Below are 20,565 nucleotides of genomic sequence, written 5' to 3'. Positions count from 1 at the left end.
GTAGATTATTTATGGTAGTGTGCAAATGTCTATATTTAATTAACGCCATATTTAAGCTTTGTCCGTTGAATGTTGTAGTTGTAATTGCAATGTATTCTATGTTTTCACATCTTAGATGTGTGGGAGATTAATTTTTTTATTGTTAAGGTATTGCATAAGGTACTAAGGTTTAATTTGAAAAATAAGACTCATATTTAGATGTACACAATCCTATTATTGCCTCCATGGGTCTATTTTTGGAATAAAAGATATAAATACTACAGATGGGAAGGGGAGCCACCATCTACAAGGGACACATTAGACCCAATGCTGTGTTGTGAGTTTTTCTTCCTTATTTTTGCACTTTCTATTGGTAAATTATGTTTATAGTCTTGTTTCAAAGCGAGATGGTATATGTACTTAAAAGCTTTTGTAAATCTATGAGCAAGTCTTCGGCGGCCACACATAAAAAAGTTGGTCGTGCATTTCTAATGAGAAAGGACATAAACCCATTATCCAAACTAGAGTGTATTCTCTCGCTCTCTTATGTGCTAAGTGGTTGTTTTCATAATTAGAGAGGGATTACTTGCACACTTAAGCAATAGAGTGCTTTTTCTCTATAATGAGATTGTGTGAGGTTAGCATTGTTATGTAATCGGTTGCACCCACCACACAGAGCTTACCTTGCTTTTTATTGCAAATAGTAATAGTAAGAAGCTTGATAAGGAGAAGAGTCATGTGTGAACATGAACATAGCAAGAAAAATAAAGTACCCAGAAATCCAAGAATTTGAAGTACATATATCAAATGCTAGTTTTAGCAATTATGAAAGTTATAAAGTGCAATGTTGCATATTCTACATTCTCATAAGATTTGTAATCAATTCAAAGCCCTTGAGAAAATTAATCCTTAGACAAATGGATGTGCTCTCTCTCTCTCTCTCTCTCTCTCTCTCTCTCTCTCTCTCTCTCTCTCTCTCTCTCGCATGCACACGCCATTAAAAGTATTTATGTCACATAACTTCCTGGATTGGAGAAGAAAGAAAAGGGAAGAGGTGGTTCTTTTTTATCATCCTTTGCTAGACTCTCTCTCCCCCCTTTTCTCTCTCCATCTCTCTCCCTTTAGCCATTACAAGCACCTATGTCACATAACTTCCTATATTGGAGCGGAAAAAAGAGGGAACTGGTGGTTCTCTTTATCATCCTTTGCTAGATTGGATTGACATAGCTAATGTTGCACCCCATTTTCTAGATTTGGATTCACATAACTAATATCCTATATATTCCTAGGTTGGAGAAGAAAGAAGAGGGAAGAGGTGGTTCTCTCATATCATCCTTTGCTAGATTGGATTCACACAATTAAAATTTCAGCCCATTCCCTTATGGAAATAAACGATTCAACTTTTAATTTAATTATATTTTAAACATGGCTTGCAACTATCCGCTTGAAAAATGCCATGTGAACTTTTATCTTGCCTTGGCAAAATGGCTAAAATTTTGACAGTTTTAGTTCTAAAATCAATCGACGATTAATTAAGGTGAATTAGCACATGGTTTATTTATACATGATGCAACCATACCACCACACATGGTCCTAACCAGTATGATAGCATGCAAAGGGTGTTTGGGAGAGGGTAAGGCACATGAGAGAGAGAGCTGAAACAAACTAAGGGAATGTGGTGAGGAAGAAATGAAGAAGAGATTACATTGACCGGTTATGGAGACATCTCTAGAGAAGAGGTGTCTCCATGCTCTTAGTAGTGATTAAAATATAGAGACTTTAGGATTTGTGGAGACACCTCTAGGGAAGAGGTCCATGCTCTTGTAGAGATTTATAGAGACTTTAGGATTTGATATAGTTGTGACTCACCTCAGCATTAAATGGGTCCAACCAAGGCTTAAAGAGGCTCAATTGCAAACCCAAGCAAGAGGAGAGGTGGTTTTCTTATATCATCCTTTGCTAGATTGGATTCACATAATTAATTTCGCAGCCCATTCCCTTATGGAAATAAATGATTCAACTTTTAATTTAATCATATTTTTAAGATGGCTTGCAACTATCCACATAATCAATCACGTTCACAAAATAGTTTACATATGTGGCTCTGCAATATTTTTTCACAAAACCTCAACAAGATTGACAAACCGAATCTCCAAAATGTGTCCTATCTCCTTATGACAAAATTGATTTGTTCTACATCTGTGGCTATTATTATCCTTTTCACAAAATCCAAACGACGTAGATATTATAAACATTCCCAAGAAGAACAAAAACTTCGTACCTTGTAGTGAAAAAGCTTTATATAACCTTCTAATTTCTAGCCTTGTACTTTCTGTGTTCCCTTAAAAATTTTTTAAAAGGTAAAAATAAGACAAATGGACGTACTCTCTCTCTCTCTCCTCATTAAAAGCACTTCTGTCATAACTTCTTAGATTGGAGAAGAAACAAGAGGGAAGAGGTGGTTTTTTTAATCATCCTTTGCTAGATTGGATTCACATAACTAATTTCACACCCTATTTTCTATATTAGATTCGCATAACTTTTTGGATTGGAGAAGAAAAAAGAGGGAAGTGGTGGTTCTTTTTTATAATCCTTTCCTAGATTTGATTCACATAACTAATGTTGCACCCCATTCCCTTATGGGAATAAATGAATCTTCTTTCAATTGTGTCCACAATTAATCATGTTTTCAAGATGGCTTGCAACTATCCCCATAATCACTCACCTTCACAAAATAGCTTGTGGCTACGATAATTTTTTCACAAAACCTCAACAAGATTGAGATACCAAATCTCCAAAATGTGTCCCGTCTCCCCATGGCAAAAGTGATTCGCCATGGCTGTTATTATCCTTTTCATAAACCCCAACTCAACATAAACCATTGACTATTGTATTATTTATGAAACCGATTGAAAAATGCCATGTGAACTTTTATCTTGCCTTGGAAAAATGGTTAAAATTTTGGTTGTTTTAGCTCTAAAATCAATCGATGATTAATTAAGGTGAATTAGCACATGGTTTATTTGTACATGATGCAACCATACCACACATGGTCCTAATCAGTATGATAGCATGCTAAGGGTGTTTGGGAGGGGGTAAGGCACATGAGAGGGAGCTAAAACAAACTAAGGGAATGTGGCGAGGAAGAAACAAAGAAGAGATTGCATTGAGCGGATATGGAGACATCTCTAGGAAAGAGATGTCTCCATGCTCTTAGTAGTGATTAAAATATAGAGACTTTAGGATTTGTGGAGACACCTCCAGGGAAGAGGTCCACGCTCTTTGTAGATATTTGAAGAGACTTTAGGATTTGATATAGTTGTGACTCACCTCAGCATTAAATGGGTCCAAGCAAGGCTTAAAGAGGCTCAATTGCAAACCCAAGCAAGAGGGATGTTAGGAAGACCACTCGATGGTTGATTGGGGATATCTGAGATACCATTGTACCATAATGATATATTGTATTGTGGGTGATGCCATATTAATACTGATAGGCTCGTATTATTAGTATATGCATTTGGGCCGTGTTAGTGTTATTGGCCACTATCATATGGGGGATGCCATATTAATATTGACATGCCTGTATTATTATTATATGCATTTGTTGGGGCCATGTTAGTGTTATTGGTATTGTGGGTGATTTGCTATGTTCATGAATATTGATATAATGTATTACTGGTGTTGTGTTTCTACCTATGAACATAATCATGTTCATACTAATATTGATAGGCTCGTATTAATAGTATATGCATTTGTTGGGGCCATTTGAGTGTTATTGGTATTGTGGGTGATATACCATGTTGATGAATATTAAGCTGGCATATTACTGGTGTTGTGTAGAAATTCTACCTATGAACATAATCATGTAGATGAATATTGAGATAGAGTATTACTAGTGTTGTGTTTCTCTCTATGAACATAAAGCATGTTGTGATTAACTATTAAGGAGTCCAATTAATTATTCTAACCAATGTGATTAATGCTTATGAGAGTAATGGGCGTTGAGCAGTGCAAGGATATTGATTCAAGTGTCACACATGGATGACAGTCTAAGCATGGTGTGGGGTGCCAATCAAGGTGTCATGTTGAATATTTATAGTGTGCAAGTTTCTATATTTATCATGTTTGATGAATATTGAGCTAGTGTATTACTGGTGTTGTGTCTCTAGCACAATGAACATAATCTTTATTGTTAAGGATTCCCATTAATTATTCTAACCAATGTGATTATAACGCTTATGAGTAATGTGTGTTGAGCAGTGCAAGAATACTAACTAAAGTGTCGCACATGGATGACGGTCTGAGCATGGTGTGGAGTTCCAATCATGGTGTCATGTAGAGTATTTATTACAGTGTGCAAATGTCTATATTTAATTAACACCATATTTTAGATTTGTCCGCCGAATGTTGTAGTTGTAATTGCAATGTATTCTATGTTTGCACATCTTAGATGTGTAAGAGATCAATTTTTTTAATTCTTAAGGTATTGCATAAGGTACTAAGATTTATATTTGAAAAATAAGACGCATATTTGGATGTACTCAATCCTATTATTGCAGATGGGAAGGAGAGCCACCATCTACAAGGGACACATTAGACCCAATGTTGTGTTGTGAGTTTTTCTTCCTTATTTTTGCACTTTCTATTGGTGGATTATGTTTATAGTCTTGTTTCAAAGAGAGAAATGGTATACGTACTTAAAAGCTTTTGTAAATCTATGAGCAAGTCTTCGGCGGCCACACATAAAAAAGTTGGTCGTGCATTTCTAATGAGAAAGGACATAAACCCATTATCCAAACTAGAGTGTACTCTCTCGCTCTCTTGTGTGCTAAGTGGTTGTTTTCATAATTAGAGAGGGATTACTTGCACACTTAAGCAATAGAGTGCTTTTTCTCTATAATGAGATTGTGTGAGGTTAGCATCGTTATGCAATCGGTTGCACCCACAGAGCTTACGTTGCTTTTAGTTGCAAATAGTAATAGTAATAGTAATAGTAAGAAGCTTGATAAGGAGAAGAGTCATGTGTGAACATAAACATAGCAAAGGAAAAATAAAGTACCCAGAATTCCAAGAATTTGAAGTATATATATCAAATGCTAGTTAGCAATTACGAAAGTTATAAAGTGCAATGTTGCATATTCTACATTCATAAGATTTGTAATCAATTCAAAGCCCTTGAGCAAATTAATCATTAGACAAATGGATGTGCTCTCTCTCTCTCTCTCTCTCTCTCTCTCTCTCTCTCTCTCTGTGTGTGTGTGTGTGTGTGTCCCGTGCACGCGCCATTAAAAGTATTTATGTCACATAACTTCTTGGATTGGAGAAGAAAGAAAAGGGAAGAGGTGGTTCTTTCTTATCATCCTTTGCTAGACTCTCTCTCCCCCCTTTTCTCTCTCCATCTCTCTCCCTTTAGCCATTACAAGCACCTATGTCACATAACTTCCTAGATTGGAGAAGAAAAAAGAGAGAACTAGTGGTTCTGTTTATGATCCTTTGCTAGATTGGATTCACATAACTAATGTTGCACCCCATTTTCTAGATTTGGATTCACATAACTAATATCATATAACTTCCTAGGTTGGAGAAGAAAGAAGAGGGAAGAGGTGGTTCTCTCATATCATCCTTTGCTACATTGGATTCACATAATTAATTTCGCAGCCCATTCCCTTATGGAAATAAACGATTCAACTTTTAATTTAATTATATTCTTAACATGGCTTGCAACTATCCGGTTGAAGAATGCCATGTGAACTTTTATCTTGCCTTGGCAAAATGGCTAAAATTTTGGCAGTTTTAGTTCTAAAATCAATTGATAATTAATTAAGGTGAATTAGCACATGGTTTATTTATACATGATGCAACCATACCACACATGGTCCTAACCAGTATGATAGCATGCAAAGGGTGTTTGGGAGGGGGTAAGGCACATGAGAGGGAGCTGAAACAAACTAAGGGAATGTGGTGAGGAAGAAACAAAGAAGAGATTACATTGAGCGGTTATGGAGACATCTCTAGAGAAGAGGTGTCTCCATGCTCTTAGTAGTGATTAAAATATAGAGACTTTAGGATTTGTGGAGACACCTCTAGGGAAGAGGTCCATGCTCTTTGTAGAGATTTATAGAGACTTTAGGATTTGATATAGTTGTGACTCACCTCAGCATTAAATGTGTCCAAGCAAGGCTTAAAGAGGCTCAATTGCAAACCGAAGCAAGAGGGATGTTAGGAAGACCACTCTATGGTTGACTGGGGATATCAAAGATACCATTGTACCATAATGATATATTGTATTGTGGGTGATGCCATATTAATACTGATAGGCTCGTATTATTAGTATATGCGTTTGGGCCCTGTTAGTGTTATTGGCCACTATCATGGGGAATGCCATATTAATATTGACATGCTCGTATTATTATTATATGCATTTGTTGGGGCCATGTTAGTGTTATTGGTATTGTGGGTGATTTACTATGTTTATGAATATTGAGATAGTGTATTACTGGTGTTGTGTTTCTACCTATGAATATAATCATGTTCATACTAATATTGACAGGCTCGTATTATTAGTATATGCATTTGTTGGGGCCATTTTAGTGTTATTAGTATTGTGCGTGATATACCATGTTGATGAATATTGAGCTGGCGTATTACTGGTGTTGTGTAGAAATTCTACCTATGAACATAATCATGTAGATAAATATTGAGCTAGTGTATTACTAGTGTTGTGTTTCTACCTATGAACATAATCATGTAGATAAATATTGAGCTAGTGTATTACTAGTGTATTACTAGTGTTGTGTTTCTACCTATGAACATATTGTGATTAATTATTAAGGAGTCCAATTAATTATTCTAACCAATGTGATTAATGCTTATGAGAGTAATGGGTGTTGAGCAGTGCAAGCATACCGATTCAAGTGTCATACATGGATGACAGTCTAAGCATGGTGTGGGGTGCCAATCAAGGTGTCATGTAGAGTAGTTATGGCAGTGTGCAAATTTTTATATTTATCATGTTGATGAATATTGAGCTAGTGTATTATTGGTGTTGTGTTTCTGCCAATGAACATAATCTTAATTGTTGAGGATTCCAATTAATTATTCTAACCAATGTGATTATAACGCTTATGAGTAATGTGTGTTGTCGCACATGGATGACGGTCTAAGCATGGTGTGGAGTGCCAATCATGGTGTCATGTAGATTATTTATGGTAGTGTGCAAATGTCTATATTTAATTAACGCCGTATTTAAGCTTTGTCCGTTGAATGTTGTAGTTGTAATTGCAATGTATTCTATGTTTTCACATCTTAGATGTGTAGGAGATTAATTTATTTATTGTTAAGGTATTGCATAAGGTACTAAGGTTTAATTTGAAAAATAAGACCCATATTTGGATGTACACAATCCTATTATTGCCTCCATGGGTCTATTTTTGGAATAAAAGATATAAATACTACAGATGGGAAGGGGAGCCACCATCTACAAGGGACACATTAGACCCAATGTTGTGTTGTGAGTTTTTCTTCCTTATTTTTGCACTTTCTATTGGTGGATTATGTTTATAGTCTTGTTTCAAAGAGAGATGGTATACGTACTTAAAAGCTTTTGTAAATCTATGAGCAAGTCTTCGGTGGCCACACATAAAAAATTTGGTCGTGCATTTCTAATGAGAAAGGACATAAACCCATTATCCAAACTAGAGTGTATTCTCTCGCTCTCTTGTGTGCTAAGTGGTTGTTTTCATAATTAGAGAGGGATTACTTGCACACTTAAGCAATAGAGTGCTTTTTCTCTATAATGAGATTGTGTGAGGTTAGCATTGTTATGTAATCGGTTGCACCCACCACACAGAGCTTACCTTGCTTTTTATTGCAAATAGTAATAGTAAGAAGCTTGATAAGGAGAAGAGTCATGTGTGAACATGAACATGAACATAGCATAGCAAGAAAAATAAAGTACCCAGAAATCCAAGAATTTGAAGTACATATATCAAATGCTAGTTTTAGCAATTACGAAAGTTATAAAGTGCAATGTTGCATATTCTACATTCTCATAAGATTTGTAATCAATTCAAAGCCCTTGAGAAAATTAATCCTTAGACAAATGGATGTGCTCTCTCTCTCTCTCTCTCTCTCTCTCTCTCTCTCTCTCTCTCTCTCTCTCTCTCTCTCTCTCTCTCTCGCATGCACACGCCATTAAAAGTATTTATGTCACATAACTTCCTGGATTGGAGAAGAAAGAAAAGGGAAGAGGTGGTTCTTTTTTATCATCCTTTGCTAGACTCTCTCTCCCCCCTTTTCTCTCTCCATCTCTCTCCCTTTAGCCATTACAAGCACCTATGTCACATAACTTCCTATATTGGAGAAGAAAAAAGAGGGAACTGGTGGTTCTCTTTATCATCCTTTGCTAGATTGGATTCACATAACTAATGTTGCACCCCATTTTCTAGATTTGGATTCACATAACTAATATCCTATATATTCCTAGGTTGGAGAAGAAAGAAGAGGGAAGAGGTGGTTCTCTCATATCATCCTTTGCTAGATTGGATTCACACAATTAAAATTTCAGCCCATTCCCTTATGGAAATAAACGATTCAACTTTTAATTTAATTATATTCTTAACATGGCTTGCAACTATCCGCTTGAAAAATGCCATGTGAACTTTTATCTTGCCTTGGCAAAATGGCTAAAATTTTGACAGTTTTAGTTCTAAAATCAATCGACGATTAATTAAGGTGAATTAGCACATGGTTTATTTATACATGATGCAACCATACCACACATGGTCCTAACCAGTATGATAGCATGCAAAGGGTGTTTGGGAGAGGGTAAGGCACATGAGAGAGAGAGCTGAAACAAACTAAGGGAATGTGGTGAGGAAGAAATGAAGAAGAGATTACATTGACCGGTTATGGAGACATCTCTAGAGAAGAGGTGTCTCCATGCTCTTAGTAGTGATTAAAATATAGAGACTTTAGGATTTGTGGAGACACCTCTAAGGAAGAGGTCCATGCTCTTGTAGAGATTTATAGAGACTTTAGGATTTGATATAGTTGTGACTCACCTCAGCATTAAATGGGTCCAACCAAGGCTTAAAGAGGCTCAATTGCAAACCCAAGCAAGAGGAGAGGTGGTTTTCTTATATCATCCTTTGCTAGATTGGATTCACATAATTAATTTCGTAGCCCATTCCCTTATGGAAATAAATGATTCAACTTTTAATTTAATCATATTTTTAAGATGGCTTGCAACTATCCACATAATCAATCACGTTCACAAAATAGTTTACATATGTGGCTCTGCAATATTTTTTCACAAAACCTCAACAAGATTGACAAACCGAATCTCCAAAATGTGTCCTATCTCCTTATGACAAAATTGATTTGTTCTACATCTGTGGCTATTATTATCCTTTTCATAAAATCCAAACGACGTAGATATTATAAACATTCCCAAGAAGAACAAAAACTTCGTGCCTTGTAGTGAAAAAGCTTTATATAACCTTCTAATTTCTAGCCTTGTACTTTTTGTGTTCCCTTTAAAAAAAATTTAAAAGGTAAAAATAAGACAAATGGACGTACTTACTCTCTCTCTCTCCTCATTAAAATAACCTCTGTCATAACTTCTTAGATTGGAGAAGAAACAAGAGGGAAGAGGTGGTTTTTTTAATCATCCTTTGCTAGATTGGATTCACATAACTAATTTCACACCCTATTTTCTATATTAGATTCGCATAACTTTTTGGATTGGAAAAGAAAAAAGAGGGAAGTGGTGGTTCTTTTTTATATTCCCTTCCTAGATTTGATTCACATAACTAATGTTGCACCCCATTCCCTTATGGGAATAAATGAATTTTCTTTTAATTGTGTCCACAATTAATCATGTTTTCAAGATGGCTTGCAACTATCCCCATAATCACTCACCTTCACAAAATAGCTTGCTTACATATGTGGCTACGATAATTTCTTCACAAAACCTCAACAAGACTGAGATACCAAATCTCCAAAATGTGTCCCGTCTCCCCATGGCAAAAGTGATTCGCCATGGCTGTTATTATCCTTTTCATAAACCCCAACTCAACATAAACCATTGACTATTGTATTATTTATGAAACCGATTGAAAAATGCCATGTGAACTTTTATCTTGCCTTGGAAAAATGGTTAAAATTTTGGTTGTTTTAGCTCTAAAATCAATCGATGATTAATTAAGGTGAAATAGCACATGGTTTATTTGTACATGATGCAACCATACCACACATGGTCCTAATCAGTATGATAGCATGCTAAAGGTGTTTGGGAGGGGGTAAGGCACATGAGAGGGAGCTAAAACAAACTAAGGGAATGTGGCGAGGAAGAAACAAAGAAGAGATTACATTGAGCGGATATGGAGACATCTCTAGGAAAGAGATGTCTCCATGCTCTTAGTAGTGATTAAAATATAGAGACTTTAGGATTTGTGGAGACACCTCCAGGGAAGAGGTCCATGCTCTTTGTAGATATTTGAAGAGACTTTAGGATTTGATATAGTTGTGACTCACCTCAGCATTAAATGGGTCCAAGCAAGGCTTAAAGAGGCTCAATTGCAAACCCAAGCAAGAGGGATGTTAGGAAGACCACTCGATGGTTGATTGGGGATATCTAAGATACCATTGTACCATAATGATATATTGTATTGTGGGTGATGCCATATTAATACTGATAGGCTCGTATTATTAGTATATGCATTTGGGCCGTGTTAGTGTTATTGGCCACTATCATATGGGGGATGCCATATTAATATTGACATGCTTGTATTATTATTATATGCATTTGTTGGGGCCATGTTAGTGTTATTGGTATTGTGGGTGATTTACTATGTTCATGAATATTGATATAATGTATTACTGGTGCTTTGTTTCTACCTATGAACATAATCATGTTCATACTAATATTGATAGGCTCGTATTAATAGTATATGCATTTGTTGGGGCCATTTGAGTGTTATTGGTATTGTGGGTGATATACCATGTTGATGAATATTAAGCTGGCATATTACTGGTGTTGTGTAGAAATTCTACCTATGAACATAATCATGTAGATGAATATTGAGATAGAGTATTACTAGTGTTGTGTTTCTCCCTATGAACATAAAGCATGTTGTGATTAACTATTAAGGAGTCCAATTAATTATTCTAACCAATGTGATTAATGCTTATGAGAGTAATGGGCGTTGATCAGTGCAAGGATATTGATTCAAGTGTCACACATGGATGACAGTCTAAGCATGGTGTGGGGTGCCAATCAAGGTGTCATGTTGAGTATTTATAGTGTGCAAGTTTCTATATTTATCATGTTTGATGAATATTGAGCTAGTGTATTACTGGTGGTGTCTCTAGCACAATGAACATAATCTTAATTGTTAAGGATTCCCATTAATTATTCTAACCAATGTGATTATAACGCTTATGAGTAATGTGTGTTGAGCAGTATAAGAATACTAACTAAAGTGTCGCACATGGATGACGGTCTGAGCATGGTGTGGAGTTCCAATCATTGTGTCATGTAGAGTATTTATGACGGTGTGCAAATGTCTATATTTAATTAACGTCATATTTTAGATTTGTCCGCCGAATGTTGTAGTTGTAATTGCAATGTATTCTATGTTTGCACATCTTAGATGTGTAAGAGATCAATTTTTTTTATTCTTAAGGTATTGCATAAGGTACTAAGATTTATATTTGAAAAATAAGACGCATATTTGGATGTACTCAATCCTATTATTGCAGATGGGAAGGAGAGCCACCATCTACAAGGGACACATTAGACCCAATGTTGTGTTGTGAGTTTTTCTTCCTTATTTTTGCACTTTCTATTGGTGGATTATGTTTATAGTCTTGTTTCAAAGAGAGAAATGGTATACGTACTTAAAAACTTTTGTAAATCTATGAGCAAGTCTTCGGCGGCCACACATAAAAAAGTTGGTCGTGCATTTCTAATGAGAAAGGACATAAACCCATTATCCAAACTAGAGTGTACTCTCTCGCTCTCTTGTGTGCTAAGTGGTTGTTTTCATAATTAGAGAGGGATTACTTGCACACTTAAGCAATAGAGTGCTTTTTCTCTATAATGAGATTGTGTGAGGTTAGCATCGTTATGCAATCGGTTGCACCCACAGAGCTTACGTTGCTTTTACTTGCAAATAGTAATAGTAATAGTAATAGTAATAGTAAGAAGCTTGATAAGGAGAAGAGTCATGTGTGAACATGAACATAGCAAAAGAAAAATAAAGTACCCAGAATTCCAAGAATTTGAAGTATATATATCAAATGCCAGTTTGCAATTACGAAAGTTATAAAGTGCAATGTTGCATATTCTACATTCATAAGATTTGTAATCAATTCAAAGCCCTTGAGCAAATTAATCATTAGACAAATGGATGTGCTCTCTCTCTCTCTCTCTCTCTCTCTCTCTCTCTCTCTCTCTCTCTCTCTCTCTCTCTCTCTCTGTGTGTCCCGTGCACGCACCATTAAAAGTATTTATGTCACATAACTTCTTGGATTGGAGAAGAAAGAAAAGGGAAGAGGTGGTTCTTTCTTATCATCCTTTGCTAGACTCTCTCTCCCCCCTTTTCTCTCTCCATATCTCTCCCTTTAGCCATTACAAGCACCTATGTCACATAACTTCCTAGATTGGAGAAGAAAAAAGAGAGAACTAGTGGTTCTGTTTATGATCCTTTGCTAGATTGGATTCACATAACTGATGTTGCACCCCATTTTCTAGATTTGGATTCACATAACTAATATCATATAACTTCCTAGGTTGGAGAAGAAAGAAGAGGGAAGAGGTGGTTCTCTCATATCATCCTTTGCTACATTGGATTCACATAATTAATTTCGTAGCCCATTCCCTTATGGAAATAAACGATTCAACTTTTAATTTAATTATATTCTTAACATGGCTTGCAACTATCCGGTTGAAGAATGCCATGTGAACTTTTATCTTACCTTGGCAAAATGGCTAAAATTTTGGCAGTTTTAGTTCTAAAATCAATTGATAATTAATTAAGGTGAATTAGCACATGGTTTATTTATACATGATGCAACCATACCACACATGGTCCTAACCAGTATGATAGCATGCAAAGGGTGTTTGGGAGGGGGTAAGGCACATGAGAGGGAGCTGAAACAAACTAAGGGAATGTGGTGAGGAAGAAACGAAGAAGAGATTACATTGAGCAGTTATGGAGACATCTCTAGAGAAGAGGTGTCTCCATGCTCTTAGTAGTGATTAAAATATAGAGACTTTAGGATTTGTGGAGACACCTCTAGGGAAGAGGTCCATGCTCTTTGTAGAGATTTATAGAGACTTTAGGATTTGATATAGTTGTGACTCACCTCAGCATTAAATGTGTCCAAGCAAGGCTTAAAGAGGCTCAATTGCAAACCGAAGCAAGAGGGATGTTAGGAAGACCACTCTATGGTTGACTGGGGATATCTGAGATACCATTGTAGCATAATGATATATTGTATTGTGGGTGATGCCATATTAATACTGATAGGCTCGTATTATTAGTATATGCGTTTGGGCCGTGTTAGTGTTATTGGCCACTATCATGGGGAATGCCATATTAATATTGACATGCTCGTATTATTATTATATGCATTTGTTGGGGCCATGTTAGTGTTATTGGTATTGTGGGTGATTTACTATGTTTATGAATATTGAGATAGTGTATTACTGGTGTTGTGTTTCTACCTATGAATATAATCATGTTCATACTAATATTGACAGGCTCGTATTATTAGTATATGCATTTGTTGGGGCCATTTTAGTGTTATTAGTATTGTGCGTGATATACCATGTTGATGAATATTGAGCTGGCGTATTAGTGGTGTTGTGTAGAAATTCTACCTATGAACATAATCATGTAGATAAATATTGAGCTATTGTATTACTAGTGTTGTGTTTCTCCCTATGAACATATTGTGATTACTTATTAAGGATTGCAATTAATTATTCTAACCAATGTGATTAATGCTTATGAGAGTAATGGGTGTTGAGCAGTGCAAGGATACCGATTCAAGTGTCATACATGGATGACAGTCTAAGCATGGTGTGGGGTGCCACAATCAAGGTGTCATGTAGAGTAGTTATGGCAGTGTGCAAATTTTTATATTTATCATGTTGATGAATATTGAGCTAGTGTATTATTGGTGTTGTGTTTCTGCCAATGAACATAATCTTACTTGTTGAGGATTCCAATTAATTATTCTAACCAATGTGATTATAACGCTTATGAGTAATGTGTGTTGTCGCACATGGATGACAGTCTAAGCATGGTGTGGAGTGCCAATCATGGTGTCATGTAGATTATTTATGGTAGTGTGCAAATGTCTATATTTAATTAACGCCGTATTTAAGCTTTGTCCGTTGAATGTTGTAGTTGTAATTGCAATGTATTCTATGTTTTCACATCTTAGATGTGTAGGAGATTAATTTATTTATTGTTAAGGTATTGCATAAGGTACTAAGGTTTAATTTGAAAAATAAGACCCATATTTGGATGTACACAATCCTATTATTGCCTCCATGGGTCTATTTTTGGAATAAAAGATATAAATACTTCAGATGGGAAGGGGAGCCACCATCTACAAGGGACACATTAGACCCAATGCTGTGTTGTGAGTTTTTCTTCCTTATTTTTGCACTTTCTATTGGTGGATTATGTTTATAGTCTTGTTTCAAAGAGAGATGGTATACGTACTTAAAAGCTTTTGTAAATCTATGAGCAAGTCTTCGGCGGCCACACATAAAAAAGTTGGTCCTGCATTTCTAATGAGAAAGGACATAAACCCATTATCCAAACTAGAGTGTATTCTCTCGCTCTCTTGTGTGCTAAGTGGTTGTTTTCATAATTAGAGAGGGATTACTTGCACACTTAAGCAATAGAGTGCTTTTTCTCTATAATAAGATTGTGTGAGGTTAGCATTGTTATGTAATCTGTAAGATTCCTCCCCCAACCCCCTTTTGATGTCTAGTATCTTCCCCTGTAATCAATCCCTCTTCAGAAATATAAAGACCTTGTTTCTAACTGCTGTTTTAACCTAGAGAGAGAAAATATTCTAGAGAGAGAATATCCAGATTATGAATATTTTTGGATGAAAAAATAACTGATCTTATTAAAATAAGTTCCCCTGAAACAGAAATTCAAAAAGAACTTTCCAATGTGCAATTGGAATTAATTGGAAATGGGTATAAAGGACCTTAGCCTAAGGGTCTAGATTTTCAGAAATTTTTGGATTATGGTCCAATTAAGGTTCCTTTGGGCCAATAGCATCAATCCATGTGTAGGGAGGAGATAAATCCAATTTGTAAAAGAAGATACCCAAAAATGAGTAAATGCTCACATAAGATGAAGAGTTGAAAATGTACAAGGTTTATTAGTAAAAAACTATGAGCAATATTAAAAATATGAGATATTTTGGGTATCCAAAAATGAGTAAATGCTCACATAAGATGAAGAGTTGAAAATGTACAAGGTTTATTAGTAAAAAACTATGAGCAATATTAAAATGATTCCATTATGACACATATGTAAGGAAGGGGAGTTCTTTAAAGGAGGTGCATATTTCACATAAGATGAAGAGTTGAAAATGTACAAGGTTTATTAGTAAAAAAAACTATGAGCAATATTAAAATGATTCCATTATGACACATATGTAAGGAAGGGGAGTTCTTTAAAGGAGGTGCATATTTCACATGCTCGAATGAGTTTTAAACTCATAAAAATTGAGATATTTCATCTCTCCTCTCTCCTCATTCAAGTCTAGCTCCAAAAAGTTAGCTTAACTGACCTCAAAATGGTCAAATATTGACCAAACTGATTTAGAAAATTCTAGAATCAGTTTGTTTGGTTAGGAGCTCAATTTTTCCTATAAATAGAAGCCTCCCCCTTGTTGAAAAAAAGATAGTGTTTATGCATCGTTACTCTACTCCACCTAAGCCAAGAACTGTGAATTCATTTAATAATTCACTAGTTTTTGGAGCTTCCCTCTTTCTTCAATCCCCATTAGTGGCTCCATCAACATACTTAACCAATTGATTGGTTGGGGGCCTCTACCGTGAACAAAGAATCAAGCAATTTGTAAGGTAATTAGTGAATATTGATGTTTTCTATAATTTCTCAATGTTTCTCTCTTCTCAACCTCTCTCAAGCTTGAGAAGCTTAATTGGTATGGTTTTTTTAAATGCTATTGAAGTTAATTGGTGAATAGTAGTGAAGAGTTACATAATTTAATAAATGCTATTGAAGTTAATTTCCATTTATGTTTAAATTCTAATGGTTTTTATGTAATTTCTCTCTCTCACTCAAGAAATGGTCATACTCATGACCCATTCTCAATCCAAATCAAGCTTTTCATAAAGCTTTTCCTTAACCCAAGATTAAGCTATGCTTGAAGCCAAATTAATGGCTTTTTTCTATGCTTTTAGTTTATGTATATTGATGATTCAATCCATTATGGATTAATGATCCAATTAGAGATCATTTTAATTAATTCCTTAATGATAAGCTTTACCCCTTAGAAAAATTGAGATTTATCAGTCATAGCAGCGGAGCTATGGCAAAATTTTTATAAAAATTATGCATAAAATAATTTCATTCAAAGCATAAAAAGAGGACTTCCTACCATATTCTAGGAATTATCATCCTAGATTAATTGGAAGAATTTCATGATAATAATGGAGAAATTAAATTTTAATATCATGCATAAAGGATAAGTTTTTATATCAAAAGTGTTATTTTTACCATTTTTATTTTCTTGCATAGAAGTATGCATAATGGATAAATTTTTATATCAAAAGTGTTATTTTTACCATTTTTATTTTCATGCATAGAAGTATGCATAATGGATAAATTTTTATATCAAAAGTGTTATTTTTATCAATTTTATTTTCATGCATAGAAGTATGCATAAAGGATAAGTTTTTATATCAAAAGTGTTATTTTTACCATTTTTATGCATAGAAGTATGCATAATGGATAAATTTTTATATCAAAAGTGTTATTTTTATCAATTTTATTTTCATGCATAGAAGTATGCATAAAGGATAAGTTTTTATATCAAAAGTGTTATTTTTACCATTTTTATTTTCATGCATAGAAGTATGCATAATGGATAAATTTTATATCAAAAGTGTTATTTTTATCAATTTTATTTTCATGCATAGAAGTATGCATAAGAGTTGATTATTTTATTATAAAAGTGTTACTTTTATCACAATTGAATTTCATGCATAGAAGTATGCATAAGAGTTGATTATTTTATTATAAAAGTGTTACTTTTATCATATTTGGATTTCATGCATAGAGGTATGCATAAAAGTTGATTATTTTATTATAAAAGTGTTACTTTTATCACAATTGAATTTCATGCATAGAAGTATGCATAAGAGGTGATTATTTTATTATAAAAGTGTTACTTTTATCATATTTGGATTTCATGCATAGAAGTATACATAAAAGATATTCTTTTTATACTAAAAGTGTGATTTTTATCATATATGGATTTTATGCATAACTTAGATGCATAAGAGAAATTCTTTTATTCTAAAAGTGTAATTCCTATTAAATTGAATTTATGCATAGGAAGATGCATAAAAGATTGATTCAAAGTGTCATTTTCATCTAAATTAAAATTATGCATAGGAAGATGCATAAAAGTTTGAAATTCTAATTCAAAAATATCATAAATTTATGTATAGGAAGATGCATAAAAGATTGATTTTTACTTCAAAAGTATTAATCTCCTTAAATGGAATTTATGCATAAATAAATGTGTAAAGAAATCTTATATCAAATATAAGAATTCTCTTGTATTCTATACACAGATTTGAGATGTGATGGGATGTGATAAGAGGTGTATAAGATGTGATAAGAGGTGATAAGATGCTTATGAAATAAGTTAGCAGGTGATAAGATGCTTATGAAATAAGTTAGCAGGTGATAAGATGAATTAAGATGTGATAAGATGTGTATGAGATGAGGTAAGAAGTGTATGTGATAGGATAAGATGTATATGGGTTGTGATAGGACAAGAATGGATGTGATGTAAAAGATTAGATGTGAAGGCATATGAGGTTATATGAATGGGAATGTGAAAATGGATGTATGTATGTGGATGTGGAGATGGGAGTGTGGATGTATGAATGTGAAAATGGATGTATGCATGAAGATGTATATGCATAGATGTGAATGTGGATGTAGATGTGAATGTGGAATGTGGATGTGGATGTATGTACATATGTGGATGTAGATGTGGATGTATAGATGTGAATGGGAATGTGGATGTGGATGTATGTGAATGTGGACGTAGATGTGGATGTATAGATGTGAATGTGGAATGTGGATGTATATATGTATGTAGATGTAGATGTGGGTGTATAGATGTGAATGGGAATGTGGATGTGGATGTATGTGAATGTGGATGTAGATATGGATATGGAATGTGAATGTGGATGTATGTATGTATGTGGATGTAGATGTGGATGTATAGATATGAATGGGAATGTGGATGTGGATGTATGTGTGTGGATGTGGATGTATGTGTGTAGATGTGGATGTATGAATGAGGACGTGATAGTGGATGTATGCATGTGGATGTGGATGTATGGATGTGAAAATGGATGTGTATGTATGAATGTGGATATGAGATGTGGAGGTATAAATGAGGATGTGATATTGGAGGTAAACATGTAGATGTGGATGTATGGATGTGGATGTGGATGTATGGATGTGGATATGGATGTGTATGTATGAATGTGGATATGGGATGTGGATGTATAAATGAGGATGTAAAAATGGATGTATGCATATAGATGTGGATATAGGGATGTGAATGTGAATGTGTATGTGAATTAATGTGTCGCCGATTTGAGGAAATGGATGAGAATGAGTACACATTAAATGGAATGTGGAATAAGTAATGTGGACTAAGGAGGGATAATGTGGAAAGACGAGAGTTTGATTTAGAAATTGTATTTTGTGACTGTTTGTAAATGACTGTTTTATGTCATGAATGCTGGGGAAGCATTTTGACCGTCTTGTGGATTAAGGTCATGAAGACCTAACTGTTAAAGTTGCAACTGCTGACGGAGAGTCAATGGAGGACGTCTCGCGTAGCAAGGTCGACCGAGGTCTTGACCAGCCTCGGTTTGATTTAAATGGTGAGCTTCCGGTACGGTGGATGAGGGACCAAGGAAGCGGCCTATGAGTGAAGCGCTAGGTCACCTGCGAAGGATCCTAGAGGGTGCTGACCATACGGTGCTCGGGCTCTGGGTCGCCGAAGATACCCATACGTGCGTCGAGGAAGATATTGGAACAAGGAGTAAGAGTTGTTTTTCTGAAACCGGGCACGGATCTGGTTGATTGACCTTGCTGGTCTTCAATGGATGAGTCCATGACTCTTTTTATGGATCTGTTGGTTGATCTTGCTGATCTTCACCATCTTGATTTAGATAAGTGATTATATTGCCAAGTATTATGGGCTAGGAACTATTGAAAAGGCCCCTGTGTGGACAGGTGGTGAGCGTTCTAGTTGCCAATGATGCCATAGATACTCTGATGAAGGAATGATGGTATAAATCAACCGGATAAATTGGAAGATTGTGATCAGTGGTACTATGGTTTCATTAAAGGATTGTTTTAAAGTTAGCTGATGCTAAGAAAAGGCAATTTCATATTGGGTGTGTAAGTGGTGTGGCTAGTTTTATGTTTGCATGAACTTCCGGCTAGGGGGCCTTGGAACTCTTTTCCTTGGTACCCGGGACAAAACCTAACCAAATTCCAAATTGGATCCCATCACTACAGTGGTTGGGCGGTTGGCTAACCCATGGGATCGGATGGGGTTAGGCTGGACTGATGGATCCGTAAATCGAGACTCAATTTCCGTTATTATGATAGATGAAGTAAGTCCCGGATAGTAATTGTTCTATGGATAGGAATCAACGGCTGTGCTTCTTGATGGGGAAAAAAGCGTTGATCCCAATGATCCAAGTGCAATTTCTTCCTTGATCTGACCGAGTATCTTTATAGGTGCAGTCGGATCAGTTTGATCTATTAATGGACTTGACTACGTTAGAGTAAAAAGTTATCCTGGAGGAATCGCCCGTGCTTTCCGGATAAGGGAAGTTTTTTCCGGTTTCGGTTTTGGACAAACCGACGGATTAGTCTCTTGTCCGGATATCCGTGGGCGAGGCCCCGAGTGTGAGACCCCTACCCGCGCATGATGTGTTACTTCCGCTGCCAGTATCCTGAATCCGTTGCTCGGTGGGAACTGGGATCTCACAGTTGGTATCAGAGCATTTGGTTAACAAAGATCAACTGAGAAGACAAATAGACCCAATTACCAAATTACGAATTTCAGTTTGAATATCAAATTGTATGAATTATGTCAAAAATTTATCAAGAAACACAAAAAGATTATAATTGTGTGATATAATTCATACAATTTGATATTCAAACTGAAATTCGTAATTTGGTAATTGGGTCTATTTGTCTTCTCAGTTGATCTTTGTTAACCAAATGCTCTGATACCAACTGTGAGATCCCA

The sequence above is a fragment of the Cibotium barometz genome, chromosome 1, assembly GCF_041138505.1.
Source record: "Cibotium barometz isolate CiBa-2024 chromosome 1, ASM4113850v1, whole genome shotgun sequence".
Classification (NCBI taxonomy): Eukaryota; Viridiplantae; Streptophyta; class Polypodiopsida; order Cyatheales; family Cibotiaceae; genus Cibotium; species Cibotium barometz.
This window is presented reverse-complemented; position numbering follows the sequence as displayed.